This window comes from Apium graveolens, chromosome 7 (genome assembly GCF_009905375.1).
Source record: "Apium graveolens cultivar Ventura chromosome 7, ASM990537v1, whole genome shotgun sequence".
In the NCBI taxonomy this organism is placed as follows: Eukaryota; Viridiplantae; Streptophyta; class Magnoliopsida; order Apiales; family Apiaceae; genus Apium; species Apium graveolens.
Window position 1 is genome coordinate 159,140,231 of NC_133653.1, and position 19,660 is coordinate 159,159,890.

The window sequence follows — 19,660 nt, forward strand, 5'->3', positions numbered from 1 at the left end:
TGGCTAAGATAGCAGCTTGCTCCTTCTTTTGTTTGAGCTTCTTAGCATCTAAGGCAGCTTGCTTCTTTTCTTGCCTTATTCTCTCTTTCTCTTCCTTTTTGGCTTCTACAAACTGAGGGTGTCCAACCACTACACATATCTCTTTACCATTTCTGTAGATCTTTGTAATTCTCTTTTTAAGTGCTGAATCTGCTGGATCCTTGTAAAATATAATTGACCTAGTCAACAGCTTCTTCTCATCTGGCCTAGGTGTCTCATACACAGTATCCATAGGATTCTTGTCTAAAAACTTTGGATAGTTTCTTTTAGGCTTCATGATGAAATCTGCTTTTGGAGATTTGATGCAGGAAGTTTGACCCTTTTCCAAATAGTTCATACTTATGTCATTCACAGAGATTTTCATGACTTGAGAGTGATGACTGAAGACTATGTCTGGTTTCTGAATTTGCCCAAACTTTTGTTGAATATCTGCATCCATCTTTCTCCATTTTTCTTTTAGTTCCTTCTCTAAAGCTGTAACATCAAGCATCTTAGGATTTGACTTTGACTCAAGCTTTTCAGCTGCTATTTGGATTAGATCAATGATGTCCAACACTGGTGGCTTTGTGAAAGTAGTTGTTGGCACAATCACAATCACTTTGCTGAATTATATGTTTAGCTGTAGCTCCCCCTCACTTGAGCCTTTCTTCCCCTCCCCATTACTTGAGCTTTTCTCCCCCTTGGATTTTTTGTAACTGCAGAGAGGCTAGGTGTGCTTGTAGGAGCTTCTTGGTGCTAGCATTGGTTGTTGATTGCAGAGCAGATTGTGTCTTGCTGATGAGTAGAATGAGGGTTGTCTTGAAATAATGTTCATCACATTGATTTAAAAATGCCCAAGAGGGCAGTCCAGATCTGGAGCTAGGGCCTACTCCTCCCCTCTGTCCAATGACTCTCCTTCATTAGCATCACCCTCATCACCAAAGAATTCAGCTGACCCACCAGTCTCATAATCTATGTCATCACCAGCTGTAGAGGGCATAACTGTGATAACATCTTTTGCTCTTTGCATGGATTCAGTAGTGTGCACGAGATTCAATATCCTTTCTGCATTTTCATTGCCCTGTCCAGCCAAAAGTTGATATGCTGGAATAGGATGAGTAAATGTCTCCGCATCCAAATAGGTGGATTCTATAACAGCTTGACTATGCTGAAACAGTTCCTAAATGTTTGCTTCATTGACATTCATTGACTCACTAACAATGATGTCCACCCTTATTTCTCCTGTACCTGCCTTTCTCTCATTTTCTCTCTGTTTTTGCATCAAGGGCTCCCCTTGGCTTCCGACCCTGACACCCTCACCTTCACCATCTAAGGTGGGACTCCTCTCACTCACTTTTTCCAGTCCTGAAGAAATGGACTGTATTGGTTCACTTTTTTCCTCTCCTTTTTCCTGGGAGCAACCCAGTCTCTCATTCAATTCACTTCCTTCCCTCAGTCCTAAGAGTGATTGCACTACTACTAAGTCTTCTGCACTTGTAAGAATTGAAGAAATTTGAAGTTGTGCAGAGATACCCGACATATGATGAATATCCATCGGGTTAGTAGTATGGCTATCCAACGGATGACTGCTGTTAGGCTTATCCATCGGGATACAATCACTACTCGACAGATGATGAATATCCATCGGGATAGTAGAAATGAAAGAGTTTGGAGTGGAGACTATTGTAGATTCTGTGCAGATTGATGAAATTTTTGGCACAGATGTCTCAACAGTCTCAGAAAGAATTGGTAAATGAGCCAACAAATCATCTAAAAGATGATGCTCACTTGGATTTTTGGCTTCTCTAAGAGAGTTAAAGATGGAGAATTTGGAAGTGATGTATTGATCATGTCAACATCCAGTGAGTGCGTGTGAGAATTTGGTGTATCAGGTGCTTCAATTATGAGAGATTTTGGCTGTGACTCCACATTTATTGGAGCCACATCAATTTGACTTTGACAAGGTGCAGTGACTGGGTCTTTAGCACCAGTTTGCACTAAGTGTGTGCCCTGTGCATCCCCAATGATTTTTATTTTCTTTTTTCTGATATAGGTTTTGGGTGAGCGTGTGTCCCTTACCCTCTTGGAATGTGCTCTTAGCCGAGAGCTTTGTTTAATAGTCACATCCTTTTGGGAGGATGCAACTAGTAATGAGCTTAAATCCTTTTTAAGTACTGCAGTTTGTTGAGAAACTGCAGTGTGGCTAGGCTGGGAAATAGTCACCTCTCTAACCTTATTCTTAGGGCTTCTTTGATTTTCACCCTGTCCCTCACCTTTCTTACCCTCCTTCACACTCCCCTCTTTAGGTTTAGTAGATTTTACAATTGATTTCTTTTGAAAGAAATCAGAGGGGGCTTTCTTAGCTTTGGATTTTGGAATTTTTGTTTTGGCAGCTTGGGTAGGCATCTGTTTGGTCATGGGCACAGATGTCATAGCTACACTAGAAGGAAAAGAAATGTGTGAGGTTAGAAGAGTAGAGACAGTAGAAATTACCACACTTACCTGAGGTCCCTCAATTACTGGAAAATAGTATAAGGGTACCTCCTTGTGATGATTTGCTCTATTAAGATCTGCAATTATTCTTCTTTCTTGAACCCAACAATTTAGCTTGTTGGTTGGGTTCTCAATCACAATATTCTCAATAAGATGGTTAGCAAGCATCATAAATAATTTAGCATAATAGACACTTTTTCCTCTCTTATTAAGTTCTCATAACTTAAAGCCTAACTCAAACAAAACCAAGTCACTGAAATTAAAGTACTTATCAATAACTAGCATGTACAGCATGTTAAACATATATATTGATAGAATCAAAAATTGCTAACCTTACCAGAAAACACTTTAGTTACCACATAACACAGATAACTCCATTCTTTCCTAAGACCCAACCTTCTAATTTCACTTAACTTAGAAGTAGATAGTGCATAGCCCATGGAATTAAGCATGTTAACAATGTCAGTGTCTGTGTGTGAAGCAGTTACAGTATTATCAGGAATCCTAAAGCATGCTTTGACAATATCACTACTTATGCAAAACTGCTTACCTTTTAGGGTGACTGTGATGGTCTTGTTTGTTGAGTTATAAACTGCAGTTGTCTATATCTCTTCTACAACCTCACAGTAAATAATGGGTGATTCCAGCATGGCATAGTTGAGTTTGTAGTTCTTCACAAAATTCATCATTTTGTGATAGTTACCAGACTATTGAATCTCCTTGTTTACTAAAACTGAGAAGTTGTTTTTCTCATAGATATAACCGGTTTGAGACATGATTTTCACTACAGGTGCCATTGCTAAAGATTTGAAATTTTGCAGAGAGGGAGTTTGCTTTTGAGAGGAAATAAATTAGAGCAATTGAATCTTGAGAATGATAAAAGAAAAGAATGAAAAAGAATTTAGCTTTTATACTATCTTAGAGATAAACTGACAAAAATAAAAAAGTGAAATAAAGGACCAATAAAAATTACCTAAAATAGCCATTTAAAAAATGAATAAACTGTAAAAATTACGTCACTTATCCATCGTGTCATGCTTACAAACTGTAAGTATACTCGATGGATAATGTTCAGAGAATTAATGGCTAGGATTGAGATAATTTGACGGATACAGTTATCCGTCGAGTTATAAAATATTTCAGAAAAATAATTGATTTTTATTGACAAATTATATTTCGACGGATGATCAAACTTGATGGATAATGAGCATCCGTTGGGATGTAATTTTTGACTTAGCCAAAATTTCATCCAAAACAGAGAAATCAATTAAATTTCTGGCTACATTGTAACTTGCAAAAATATCTGAAATGATTCAAGAATAATTAAGCATACCAAACTCACTTACCAACCTTGAAAAAGTGGATTCATCAAGTGGCTTGGTAAATATATCCGCAAGCTGCTTTTCACTTGGAACAAAATGCAGTTCCATAGTACCATTCATCACATGTTCCCTTATAAAGTGGTACTTGATGTCTATGTGCTTTGTTCTTGAATGCTATACTGGATTTTCAATGATGGCAATTGCACTTGTGTTATCACAGAAAATAAGAATCCTATCCACTTGTAGACCATAGTCCAATAATTGGTTTTTCATCCACAAAATCTGTGCACAACAACTACCAACAACAATATATTCAGCTTCAACTGTAGAAGTAGAAACTGAATTATGTTTTTTACTAAACCAAGACATAAGCTTGTTCCCTAGAAATTGACAGGTTCCTATTGTACTTTTTTTGTCTATTTTATAACCTGCATAATATGCATCTGAATAACCAGTTAGATCAAAACCATAATCTTTAGGGTACCAAATGCCAAGTTTTGGTGTTCCCTTGAGATATCTGAAAATTCTCTTAAGAGCTACTAAATGAGATTCTCTAGGATCAGCCTGAAATCTAGCACAAAGACAAGTAGCAAACATTATATTTGGCCTACTAGCTCTTAAGTACAGAAGTGACCCAACCATGCCCCTATAGCTTGAAATATCCACAGACTTTTTAGTAGTGTTTAATTCAAGCTTAGTTGCAGTGGCCATGGGAGTTTTTGCAGATGTGCAATCCATTAGTTCAAACTTCTTTAAAAGGTCATGAATGTATTTAGTTTGACTAATGAATATTCCATCACTAACTTGCTTAGCTTGCAAACCAACAAAGTAAGTTAGTTCTCCCATCATGCTCATTTCATACTTACTTTGCATCAATTTGGTAAACTTTTTGCAAAGTTTTTCATCTGTAGAGCCAAATATAATATCATCTACATAAATTTAAACAAGTATACTAGAGCCATTAACATTTCTAAAAAATAAAGTTTTATCAACAGTACCTCTTCTGAAGTGATGTTATAAAGGAAACTTTGATAAAGTGTCATAGCAGGCTCGAGGTGCTTACTTCAGTCCATAAAGTGCTTTCAAAAGGTAGTAAACATGATTTGGGAAGTTTGGATCTTCAAAACCAGGAGGCTGACTAACATAGACTTCCTCCTCCAAATCTCCATTCAGAAATGCACTTTTGACATCCATTTGATAGACCTTGAAATTGTCATGAGCTGCATAGGCTAAGAAAATTCTGATGGATTCAAGTCTCACAACAGGAGCAAAAGTTTCATCAAAATCTATTCCTTCTTGTTGATAATAGCCTTTTGCAACCAATCTAGCTTTGTTCCTTACTACTATGCCATTTTCATCCATCTTGTTTCTGAATACCCATTTGGTGTTAATTGGATTTTTTCCTTTAGGCTTAGGTATGAGCTTCCATACTTTATTCCTTTCAAATTGGTTTAGCTCCTCCTGCATAGCTAAAATCCAATCAGGATCCAACAAAGCTTCTTCTACCTTCTTTTGTTCCTCCTTAGATAGAAAGCTGCTATATAGACATTCTTCTTGAGTTTCTCTCCTTGTTTGAACTCTAGAAGACACATCACCAATGATGAGCTCAAAGGGGTGATCTTTTGTCTATTTTCTTTGTTGAGGTAGATTAGCTCTAGATGAAGAGGCCTCATTGGTGTCTTGATGTGTGACTGAGTTTTGATTATTAGAAACTCCCCCTAAGTTTGTGAATCTTTGACTTGAGAAAGGGGAATTTTCTGTTAGTGATCTATTCTGACTTTTAGCTTCTCTTAATGACCCGACGGATGGTGCATTTTGTGTCCCGACGAATGAAGCTGGTTGTCTCTCGATAGATAAGGCAGATTGTCTCCCGACGGATGAAGTATTTTGCAACTCGACAAATGTTGAATTTTGTGCTTCATTTGTAGTAGATTTTTCTGCATTATCCTTTGCCATTATTTCCTGATCACTTTCATCATCATTATCATGACTAACCATCTCCACATTATCAAATTTGAGACTTTCATGAGAATCTTCATCTTGCAGTCCTTCAATCTTTTTATCATCAAACATAACATGTATTGATTCCATAACATTGTTGGTTCTTAGATTGTGGACTCTATATGCTTTTCCCACAACATATCAAACAAAAATTCCTACATTTGCTTTAGCATCAAACTTCCCATGTTGATCAGTTTAATTTCTCAAGATATAACATTTGCAGCCAAAGACATGAAGAAAATTTAAAATTAGTTTCTTGTTCTTGAACAATTGGTAGGGTGTCATACACTTTGCTTGATTAATCAAAGAAATGTTCTGAGTGTAACAGGCAGTATTCACAGCTTCAGCCCAGAAATATGTTGGTAACTTTGATTCTTCAAGCATTGTCCTTGCAGCTTCAATAAGAGATCTGTTCTTTCTTTCCACTACTCCATTTTGTTGTGGAGTTCTTGCTGCAGAAAACTCATGCATTATCCCATTCTCTTCACAAAATGATCTTATCACAGAATTCTTGAACTCAGTTCCATTGTCACTCCTGATTCTTCTTACATTAAAATAAGGATGATTGTTGACTTGCCTTATGTGATTGATAATGATTTTACTATCCTCATCTTTAGACTTTAGGAAATATGTCCAAGAGAACTTTGAGAAATAATCTCCAATTACTAGGCAAAATCTTTTCCTTGAGATGGACAACACATTGACTGGTCCAAACAAATCCTTGTGTAGCAATTGCAAAGCTTCTTCAATTGTTGAATCAAGCTTCTTTCTAAATGATGCTTTGATATGCTTTCCCTTTTGGCAGGCATCACACAATCCATCCTTGGTAAATTCCACTTGGGAATACCACTAACCAGTTCTTTCTTGACAAGCTCATTCATGGTCTTGAAGTTTAGATGGGACAACTTCTTGTGCCATAGCCAACTTTCATCTTGACTTGCTTTACTGAGAAGACAAGTAATAGATTCTGCATTTGATGAGTTAAAGTTAGCTAGATACATATTTCCTCTTCTCACATCAGTGAGAACCACTTTGTTGCTTCTTTTGTTTGTCACAACACAGGCTTTTGAATTGAAGGTTACTGAATTGCCCTTATCACAAAGCTGGCTGATACTCAACAAATTATGCTTGAGACCATCCACTAGGGCAACCTCCTCAATGATAATATTTTCTTTTGAAATCAAGCCATATCCCACGGTATAACCCTTGCTGCCATCTCCAAAGGTAATACTTGGGCCAACTCTTTCCTTGAACTATGTGAGCAGGGTAGAATCTCCAGTCATGTGCCTTGAGCATCCACTATCTAGATACCAAAGATTATTTCTATATCCCTGCACACATCAAAATCAAATCAAGTTGATTTTTGTACCCAAGTTTCCTTGGGTCCTACCTTGTTAGCTTTCTTCTTTGGTTTCTTGGGTTTGATCTCATTTGACTTAAGAATTTCTGATTCATCCTTAGTCATTTGAGTTCGATCCTTGAAACCAGTCATTAAAACAGAATTCTCATGCACACTTTGATTAACAGGGAAAGGCATGTTATTTGCAAACATGTTATTCCAGTAGGACATGCTAAATGGCATTTGAGGCATATTAAATACAGCATAATAAGGATTAGGTGCACATGACATATTAGCAAATTGTGTATTCATATTCTGAGCAGACATAGCATTTATAGACATAGAAGGCATGCCAGTCATGTTGGGAAAAGAAGAGGGTACAGATATGGGAGTTGGCATGGCAAGTTTGCAATTAACAGAAAAATGATTAACACTACCACACTTAACACAGATTTTTCTTGGAGCATATTTATCAGGTGTATAGCTGTTATGTTTGTTAATCCCTACTTTCCGATTTCTATTGTTTTTCCTTTTAGTTTCTGTTTTAATCTCATTCTTCTCCAATCTGTCATTCAATTTCTTGATAGACATATGACTAACGTTAACTTTCTTCTCCTTCTTCACTTGACTTGATTCTCCTGGAAAAAAGTTTTTGGAAACTGATCCATATTTCTCATTCAGCTTGGCAAGTTTGGCTTTGCTCACAGGTTTGCTTACAGCCGACGGATGAAGATTTGTGTCACTCGACGAATAATCCTTTTGATTATCCGATGGATGACTCTCATCATCCGTCGAGTCCACATCTGTTAGCAATCCTTCAACCAAATTGGATTCCAGCTTCTCCTTGTTCTTTTTCCAGGCTGCATCACAAAAGAACTCAATACCTTGAACTTTAGTGATTTGAGCATGGACATCTCTGGATGATTTCCATGCTTTAATCACTTCCTGTTCTCGTTCAAGCTGCTTCTTCAAAATCTCTTCTTTCTTCAAGGACTCAGTTAATTCATCCTTAGCAATCTTACAATCAATTCTTAAATTTTCAAATTCAATAAACTGAGACTCTAACACATTATTCCTCTCACTTAAAAATAAATTGTTTTCTTTAAGTTTAGCATTTTCTTTAGTGAGTGACTTAAGTGTAACATGTAAGTGATATAATTCTGTGGACATGTCATTTATGGCATCATTACACTCAGCTTTAGACAAATGTGCTAGGTTAGTGGTGATTACCTGATTACTTGAAGAACTTGTTTCTGTTTCATCAGAATTGGCCATTGGGGCTAGATTGACATAGCTCAAATCTTCATCTTCATCCAAACCATCAGCTGCCCAGTCATTTTCTTGTGTCATGAAGGCCCTTTCCTTTTGCTTGAGCAACTCAAAATATATCTGTTTGTAATCAACAGGCTCAAACTTCTTTTTGTTGGAATCTGACTTTCTACACTCACTGGCAAAATGCCCTGCCAAGCCATATTTGAAACACTTAAATTTGGATTTATCCACCATGTTTCTATTTGGCTTGGCTGCTCCAAAGTTCTTTTTGAACTTGAGCTTGGCAAATCATCTGGAAAGGAATTCTAAATGCTCATCAATATCATCCATGTCATCTTGGCTCAAATGATCTTCATTCTCAGCTACCAGCCCTTTACCCTTGTTCTCACTGACCTTTGAAGTAGACTCAACAGCTTCTACCTTCATCTCTTTCTCTTTCCCTAACTCAGCAACCATTGCTATGGACCCTCCTTTCTTCCTTCCTTTCTCCATCCTCTCATCTTTCTCTATTTCAAGCTCATAAGTTTTCAGGATGCCATACAGTCTCTCCAAGGTAAACTCCTTGTAGTCTTGAGAATTTATCAATGAGACTGTCATTGGTTTCCATTCCTTTGGAAGAGATCTAAGAAACTTGAGATTGGAGTCTTTTATCTGATAGACTCTTCCATGCAACTTCAGAGCATTTAGTAGTTTTTGAAATCTACTAAAAATGTTAGTGAGAGACTCACTATCTTCACAATGAAAGTGCTCATATTTCTGAATAAGCAGCTGCATCTTATTCTCCCTTACTTTCTCAGTACCATCACAGATAACCTGGATTGTGTCCCAACCCTCCTTGGCTATTTTGCAGTTAATAATGTTATCAAACATATCACCATCAACCATATTGAACAATATATTCATGGCCTTCTTGTCTTTCCTGACTTGCTCAATATCAGGATCCGACCATTCATGCCTAGGCTTGGTAACAGATGGTTCATTGCCTGTTGCAGCTCTCATAGGTACATGAGGACCTCTTTCTATGCAATCGACATAGGCCTCATCTTGAGAAAGAAGATGTAGATGCATTTTCACCTTCCAGTGGTGATAATTATCTTTGTCCAGAATTGGAATTTTAACTCCAACATCCTTCTTGTTCATCTTGCTGTTTGTTGTTATCTTTACACTCTTTATACTTCAAGAGCTTGCTCTGATACCAATTGTTATTCTCTAACAATACAACAAGAATTACAGAAGGGGGGTTGAATGTGATTCTTGCTTCTTTTTGAGATTTTTAAAACTGTTCTAACTCAATAATATATAAGTGTTTGATTTGCAAAGTGCGGAATGAAAGAATTATATAAATCAAAACACAAGTAATAAAAACACAAGTCTTTAAAACTTTCTGGTGGATTTGAATGTATCCACCATATATATATATATATATATTGAGAGAACCCTGTGAAGCTTGAATAGCTCACATCTGATTTTACAAGTGAACAAACAAACTACAGAGAAATTCTTACCAGTTACAGCCTTTTATTTTTCTCTTCTAAAATGTGTTTGCTTAGTTTTTTGTTCTACTAGCTACACTTGGGTTATATATCACCAAGTTTACATGGTAATAAGACAGTATAATAAAACAAAACCTATGAAGTCTAACTTCATGCTGCTTCACTACTCTATTCCAGCATCTTTGAAAAACTTCATAACTTGCATGGAAATGGTAATGCTTCTTTGTTCTCATTTTCCTGCTAAACAGGCTGCCACATTCCTTTTGCAAACACCCAACACATGTGACCGTGTTGTCACTGTCAACAGATATTTGAATTGATCATCCGTCAGGTATATTCTTGATATCCGTCAGGTAGCTTTGTTGCTCATCCGTCGGGTAGCTTTGTTAATCATCCGTCGGGTAGCTATTTGACACTTGACTCTATTTCACTTATGCAGAATTACAAGACATCTTATATTTACAATTAATAAACCTATTCTACATATCTACTAGTAGTCAACATGACTCATATGCTACTGCAGAATCTACACAAAGTTGTTTGCAGAAATGTGTTGCAATACTTATTATTACATAAGCTACTCACTCGATGGATATCAAATCATCATCCGTCGGGACTATAATTGAATCATCCATCGGGACTGTATTTGATCATCTGTCGAGTGCTACAAAATTCACTAAGTTAAATCTACTAATGTATTTTGTATGAATTATCAACAAGTTCGCAACATATTCTTAACAGAAGTGCATAGCCAATAGAATTAAGCAAGTTAACTAAATCAGCATCTGTTTGTGGTTTAGTAGTAGTGTTTTCAGGAATTTTAAAGCATGCTTAGATAGTATCACTGTTAATATAAAATTCCTTACCTTTAATGGAGAGAGTTATAGTTTTGTCAGTTGCCTGATATACAGCAGTGGTCCGCATCTCCTCCACAACATCACAGTAGATTATGGGTGATTCTAGCATGGCATAGCTAAGCTTGCATCCCTTCATAAAATCCATCATTTTGTTATAATCTTTAGATGATGGAATATCTTTGTTCACAAGACCCACGGAATTGTTCTTCTCATAAATAAACCCTGACTGAGACATGATCTTGACTACTGGTGCTATTTTTAAAGCAAGGAAATTTGCAGAAAGAAAGTGGGTTTTTCTTTGAGGAAGAACAGAGCAGTTAATTGCAATAGAGAAAGATAACAGCTAAAATAAACTTGAAGTTAGGGTTTTATGTATTCTCAGATAAAGTGGGATAAAAGTTAAAGGTAAAAATTAAAGACCTAATGAAAATTACCCAAAATAGCCGTTTAAAAGTAAAATAAACTGTCAAAATTCTGTCAATTATCCGTCGTGATATACTTAAAGACTCTAAGTAAATCCGATGGATAATGTTCAGAATTTTAACGGCTAAGATTTAGGCAATTCGACGGATGAGAATAAAGAAATTATCCGTTGGGTTTAAAAATAATCCAGAAAAGTAATTGATTTTTACCAGGCTATTCTATTTTGACAGATGATCAAACTTGATGGATAATGAACATCCTTCGAGATGTAGATTTTGACTTAGCCCAATTTTCATCCAAAACAGAAAAATCAATTAAGTTTCTGGCTGTATTTCAACTTGTAAAATTATCAAAAATGATTTAAGAATAATTAAGCATACCTAACTCACTTACCAACCTAGTGAAGGTGGATTCATCAAGTGGCTTGGTAAAGATATCTACAAGTTGCTTTTTACTTGGAACATAATGAAGTTCCACTGTACCATTCATTACATGTTCCCTAATGAAGTGGTACTTGATGTCTATGTGCTTTGTTCTTGAATGATGTAATGGATTTTCAGTAATGGCAATTGCACTTGTGTTATCAAAGAAAATAGGAATTTTGTCCACTTGAAAACCATGGTCCAGCAATTGGTTTTTCATCCATAGAATCTGTGCACAGCAACTGCCAGCAACAATATATTCAGCTTCTACTGTAGAAGTAGAAACTGAATTTTGCTTTTTACTGAACTAGGATACCAGCTTGTTTCCTAGAAATTGACAGGTTCCTGCTGTACTTTTTCTATCAATTTTACAACCTGCATAATCTGCATCTGAATAACTAGTTAGATGAAAACCAGTATCTCTAGGGTACCAAATTCCAAGTTTTGGTTTTCCCTTGAGATATTTGAAAATTCTCTTAATAGCTATTAAATGGGATTCTCTAGGATCAGCCTGAAATCTAGCACAGAGACAAGTAGCAAACATTATAGCTTGCCTACTAGCTGTTAAGTACAAAAATGAGCCAACCATGCCTCTATAGCTTGAAATATCCACAGACTTTTCAGTAGTGTTTAATTCAAGTTTAGTTGCAGTGGCCATGAGAGTGTTTGCAGATGTACAATCCATTATATCAAACTTCTTTAAAAGATCATAAATATATTTGGTTTGACTAATGAATATTCCATCACTAACTTGCTTAACTTGTAAACCAAGAAAGTAAGTTAGTTCTCCCATCATGCTCATTTCATACTTACTTTGCATCAATTTGGCAAAGTTTTTGCAAAGTTTTTCATCTGTTGAGCCAAATATAATGTCATCGACATAAATTTGAACAAGTATGCTAGAGCCATTAACATTTCTAAAGAATAAAGTTTTGTCAACAATACCTCTTGTGAAGTGATTTTCTAAGAGAAACTTTGATAAAGTATCATACCAGGCTCTAGGTGCTTGCTTTAATCCATAAAGTGCTTTCAAAATATAGTAGACATAATCTAGAAAATTTGCATCTTCAAAACCAGGAGGCTGACTGACATAGACTTCCTCCTCCAAGTCTCCATTCAGAAAGGCACTTTTGACATCCATTTGATAGACTTTGAAATTGGCATGGGTTGTATAGGCTAGGAAAATTCCGATGGCTTCAAGTCTTGCAACAGGAACAAAAGTTTCATCAAAATCTATTCTTTCTTATTGACAGTAGCTCTTAGCAACCAATCTAGCTTTGTTCCTAACAACTATAGCATTTTCATCCATCTTGTTTCTAAATACCCATTGGTGTCAACAGAATTCTTTCCTTTAGGCATGGGTACCAGCTTCCATACTTTATTCCTCTCAAATTGGTTTAGCCCCTCTTACATAGCTAAAACCCAATCAGGATCCAACATAGCTTCTCCTACCTTTTTAGGCTCTTTCTGAGATAGAAAGTTGCTATACAGAAATTCTTCTTGAGTTGTCTTATTTTAACTCTAGAATATACATCACCAATAATAAGTTCAAAAGGGTGATCTCTAGTCCATTTTCTTTGTTGTGGTAGATTAGCTCTAGATGAAGAGGCCTCATTGTTGTCTTGATGTGTGACTGAGTTTTGATTAGAAGAAACTCCCTCGAGTTTGTGGATCTTTGATTTGAAGAAGGAGTTTTTTCTGTAAGTGATCTATTTTGACTCTCAGCTTCTCTGATTGTTCCGACGGATGATGCACTTTGTATCCCGACAGATGAAGCTGATTGTCTTCCGACGGATGATGTATTTTGTATCTCGACTGATGCTGAATTTTGTGCATCATTAGAGATAGGCTTTTCTGCATTATCTTTAGCCACTATTTCTTGATCACTATCATCATCACTGTCATCATAGATTATCTCAACATTGTCAAATTTGAGGCTATCATGAAAACCTTCATCTTTTAGTCCTTCAATCTTCTTATCTTCAAACATAACATGTACAGATTCCATAACATTGTTTGTTCTTAGATTGTAGAGTCTATATGCCTTTCCAACAGCATATCCAACAAAAAATCCTTCATCTGCTTTAGCATCAAACTTTCCATGTTGTCCAATTTGATTCCTTAGAATGTAGCATTTGCATCCAAAGACATGAAGAAAATTTAGAGTTGGCTTCCTATTCTTGAACAATTGGTAGTGTGTCATGCATTTTGCTTGATTGACCAAAGAAATATTCTGAGTGTAGCATGCAGTATTCACAGCTTCATCCCAAAAATATGTTGTTAACTTTGATTCTTCTAGCATTGTTCTTGCAGCTTCAATATGAGATCTATTTTTCCTTTCCACCACTCCATTTTGTTGTGGAGTTCTAGATGTAGGAAAACTCATGCATAATCCCATTCCCTTCACAAAATAATCTCATCACAAAATTCTTGAACTCAGTTCCATTGTCACTCCTGATTCTTCTTACTTTGAAATCAGGATGATTGTTGACTTGCCTTATGTGATTGATAATGATTTCACTAGCTTCATCTTTGGATTTTAGAAAATATGTCCAAGATAACTTTGAGAAATCATCTACAATTACTAGGCATTATCTTATCCTTTAGATGGACAACACATTGACTGGTCCAAACAAATCCATGTGTAATAGTTGCAAAGGTATTTCAATTGTTGAATCAAGCTTCTTTTTGAATGAGGCTTTAATCTGCTTTCCTTTCTGGCAGGCATCACACAATCCATCCTTTGAAAACTCCACTTGAGGAATACCTCTAACCAATTCTTTCTTGACTAGCTCTTTTATGGTTTTGAAGTTTAGATGGGACAGCTTCTTGTGCCATAGCCAACTTTCATCTTGACTTGCTTTACTGAGAAGACAATTTACAGATTCTGCATTTGTTGAGTTGAAGTCATCTAGATACACATTGCCTTTTCTCACTCCAGTGAGAACCACTTTGTTGCTCTTCTTGTTAGTCACAAGACATGATTTTGCATTAAAAGTAACTGAGTTGCCCCTATCACAAAGCTGGCTGATACTTAACAAATTGTGCTTGAGACCATCCACTAGGGCAACTTCCTCAATGATGACATTATCTTTTGAAATCAAGCCATATCCCACAGTATAACCCTTGCTGTCATCTCTAAAAATAATACTTGGGCCAACTCTTTCTCTAAAACCAGTGAGCAGAGTAGAATCTCCAGTCATGTTCCTTGAGCAACCACTATCCAGTTACCGAAGATTCTTTCTGTTTCCCTGCACACATCAAAATCAAATTAAGTTGATTTTGGTACCCAAGTTTCCCTGGGTCCTGCCTTGTTAGCATTTTTCTTTGGTTTTTTAGGTTTGACCTCATTTGACTTGGGTATTTCAGATTCATCCTTTGTCATTTGAGTTGGACCTTTGAAACCATTCATCATTGCAGAATTATCATGCATAGGTTGATTAACATGAAAAGGCATACTTTGTGCAAACATGTTATTCCAGTAAGGCATGTTAAATGGCATTTATGGCATACTAAATGCAGCATAATTTGGATTTTGTGCAAATGGCATGTTGGCATACTGTGCATTCAAATTGTGTGTAGACATAACATTGACAGGCATTGTAGGCATGCTGGGAAATGAAGGTGGTGCAGACATAGGAGTAGGTATAGCAAGTTTGTGATTAACAGACAAATGATTAACACTACAATACTTAACACATATATTTTTTGGTGCATATTTATCAGGTGTGTAGTTATTTTTTTAATTCCTACTTTCCCATTTCTATTATTTTTCCTTATTGACTCTACTTTCACTTCAATTTTCTCCAATCTGTCATTCAATTGCTTGATAGACAGATGACCTACATCGACTCTTTTGTTCTTATTCACTTGACTTGTTTCTCCTAGAACAAAGTTCTTAGAAACTGATCCATACTTTTCATTCAACTTAGCTAGTTTAGCTTTGCTAACTGGTTTACTTATACTCAACGGATGTGGCTCATTGTCTCTCGACATATAATCCTTTTGATTATTTGACGAATAATTTTCATCATCCATCGAATCTACATCAGTTAAAAGTCCTTCAACCAGATTGGAATCAAGCTTCTCCTTGTTCTTTTTCCAGGCTGCATCACAGAAAGATTCTATACCTTGAACTTTAGTGATTTGAGCATGGACATCTCTACATGATTTTTATGCTTTAATCACTTCATGTTCTCGTTCAAGTTGCTTTCTTAAAATTTCCTCTTTCTTTAAGGATTCAGTTAGTTCATCCTTATCAGTCTTGCATTCTATTTTCAATTTTTCAAACTTAACAAATTGAGTCTCTAGCACATTGTTTCTTTCACTTAAAAACACATTGTTCTCTTTAATTTTATTGTTTTCTTTAGTGAGAGACTTGAGTGTAACACGCAGGTGATATAACTCAATAGACATGTCATTTATGGCATCATTACACTCAGTTTTAGATAAATGAGCTAGGTTGGTAGTGATTACCTGATTGCTTGATGAACTTGTCTCTGTTTCATCTTATTTGGCCATAAGTGCTAGATTGACATAGCTTGTATCTTCATCCTCTTCCAATCCATCTGCAGCCTAGTCATTTTCTTGTGTAATGAAAGCCCTTTCCTTTTTCTTGAGCAACTCAAAGTATTTCTGCTTAGAATCAACAGCCTCAAACTTCGTTTTACCAGAATCAGGCTTTCTACACTCACTAGCAAAATGACATGCCAAGCCACACTTGAAATATTTGAATTTAGACTTATCAACCATGTTTCTGTTTGACTTGGTTGCTCCAAATTTCTTCTTGAATTTGATCTTGGAAAATCTCCTGGATAGAAAATCAAGGTGCTCATCTATGTCATCCATGTCATCTTGACTAAGATGGTCTTCATTTTCAGCTACTAGTCCCTTTCATTTGCCTTCACAAACTTTTAAGTTTGGTGAAGATTCAACAGCTTCAATCTTTATTTCCTTCTTCTTTTCTTGCTTAGCAACTAGTGCAATGGACCCTCCCTTCTTTCTTCCTTTCTCCATCTTCTCATCTTGTTCTATTTCAAGCTCATAGGTTTTTAGGAAACCATACAGTCTATCCAAGGTGAACTCCTTGTAATCCTGAGAATTTCTCAATGTGACTGTCATAGGCTTCCATTCCTTTGGTAGAGATATAAGGAATTTGAGGTTTGAGTCTTTTGTTTGATATACCCTTTCATACAGTTTTAGAGGATTTAGTAGTTTTTGGAATCTACTGAAAATGTTAGTGAGTGACTCACCTTCTTCACTGTGGAAATGATCATATTGCTGAATCAAGAGTTGCATCTTATTCTCCCTTACTTTCTCAGTTCCATCACATATAACTTGAATTGTATCCCAGACATCCTTAGCAGTCTTGCAATTTATGATGTTGTCAAACATATCACCGTCAACACCATTAAACAGAATGTTCATGGCCTTTTTATCCCTTTGAACTTGTTCTTTGTCTGGATCTGACCATTCTTCTTGTGGTTTTGGGACTGATGCTTCATTTCCTGTAGCAGCTCTCATAGGGACATATGGACCTTTTTCAATGCAGTCCACATATGCTTCATCTTGAGATAGGAGATGCAGGTGCATCTTCACCTTCCAATGGTGATAGTTGTCTTTGTCTAGAAATGGAATCTTTACTCCAACATCTTTTTTGTTCATCTTGTTGATTGTGGTTGTGGCGCCCTCCAAACCCGGGTCAGAAGTTTGGGGTCCACAACACATACACAATATATAAACCTGTATAAGAAATATTATTTGCAATGATCCTGTTTTACATAACCACGGATCACAACAGGTTAAAGTATGAAAACAAGCCACAACCTTAACTTTTATAACAATGTACCAAATCCTAACTAATTTAACTTACAACTGATAATGAAATTATTCTTACAATCATACTATCTCACTACCGTAAGAAACTCCTGCTAGCTCGATCCAACTCAAACTGGAACCCGAGCCCGTACTTTGGACTGAGGAACTTCACTATCATCCATATCCTTTTTAACTGTAGAATACATAAAAAGATACGCAAGAGTGAGCTAACTAGCTCAGCAAGTCACAATGACAATAATTGAGGTTAATCAATGATCCAAAGAGATGATTCAAAGGAATCAAGTTTATTGCTAAATAATCATTAGAATTGGATATTCATTTTAAGTTTTAAAACCAAGGTTAGGCTGCTGATCAGTCACGCACTAACCCCGAACGAAGCACACAGCACTGCTCTAATTACTGGATCCAAGGCACACATTGGCCTATAATTGACCACGAATCTGGTCCACATTTAGAAAACTATCCAATTCTAAAACAATTAAGTGTAATAAACAATGTAATTCAATAAGCAAGATCATAATCAACAGTGATAAAGCATTTGTATAAAAGCGTAATGCGATTCATGAGTATCACAAGGTTATATCAAGGTATGTATAAGAAATGGTTTTTAGCTCGTAAGAGGATCAAGTATTAGACGAATAATGATTTTACAAGGTTTAGTTCTTTGATGTTATAGAGAATGGTTGGGGTATTAAAATTTCTGTGTTTTCAAACAATTTTGTTCCAGTGTTTGGTGTTTGGTAGTTATACATTTGGGGAGTAATATCATATTTGGGTGGTTTGGTATCTGAAAATCAACAAAGGAGGGTTTACAAAGAATAAGGCTTATGGCTCAAGATCATGAAAAATCAGGGTTCAAGGTTAAATAATTTAAAACACTTGCAATATAAAACATGAGTTATTTTGAATAATACCAACATGTTATGAAACAGTTCGAAAATATTTCCGATATATCTTGAAGAAAAGTTTAGAAGTACATGCCTTATAGGGCTTTACAACTATTACTGATCGACTCTGAGCCGACTCTGCCGCTCAGGCTTTAACGTCCAATCACTAGATCACATTGGATTCAACTTCGATACTCAGGTTTTTCTGTTGAAACTCTACTGAGCTCGTCGACTGACTACTAGGTCATCTTTAGTCCATCGTCCACTTTCGATTTTCCGACTAGAACCGAAAAGAACAGGGCAGCCACGCGCACGCGTCCGACCAGAGAAGCTAAGGGAACACAACAACCAGGAACAAAAGCAGGGAACCAGAGTCACACAAGCACAATACTCGACTGAGATATACACACGCATATGCGTGTGTATATATATCAAGATTATGCCTTACCCTAGAGCCAGGCAACCGGACGGAGCTATCAACCGGAAAACAGAACCACCGGCGGTAATCCCACACCAGGGAGACAACCCGAGATGGAGGAACCGAGTGACGAGAGAAGTGAGAGATTCCCCCCTATTCTTCCCCTTTTAATTATTTACTTCCTTTAACTGATTGTTTGTTTTGCATTTTTTTTTCTTCTTTTTTTTTATTTATTTATTGGTTGACAGATGTTGCAAATGAGAGGCAACACATGCCCCCCTATTTTGAAAAACTGACGCGTGTGTTTGCAAGGATAATTACGAGTTTTTAAGGCCCGATTGCCCCGAATCTCGCAATTTTACGGACCGAGTCGCTCTCTAAACAATTCTAGAAAATTACGAAAATAGTCTTAAAAGGTTATAAATATCCCGAAGTTAATGAAAACGTAGATTTCATAATTTTAAAACAATTTCTGAAATGCAATTCATACCCGCTTTTAACAATTAAACGAAATAACGCGCGGGTGAAATTAATCCTGAAAATTTCCAAACTAATTTTAAAATTCTCGGAATATTCCAAACTTCAATAATATGAGTTTCATAATTTTTGAAAAATTCTGGAATTAAATACATATTTTACAAGTAAAAATAATCAGAAAATCATTTAAAGATAAATAATTAATAAAATATTGATTTCTAAATTTTATAAAATCCCAAAAATAATTATTGAAATTATAAAATCATAAAACTAATTTTAGAGACAATCCAAATATTTACGAGTTTAAAATTGTAATAAAATCACCTTTAAAAATAAAACAGAACAATATAACTCAATTTTTGACTACACATTCCAATCCTTTACACCAATAAATCACAGA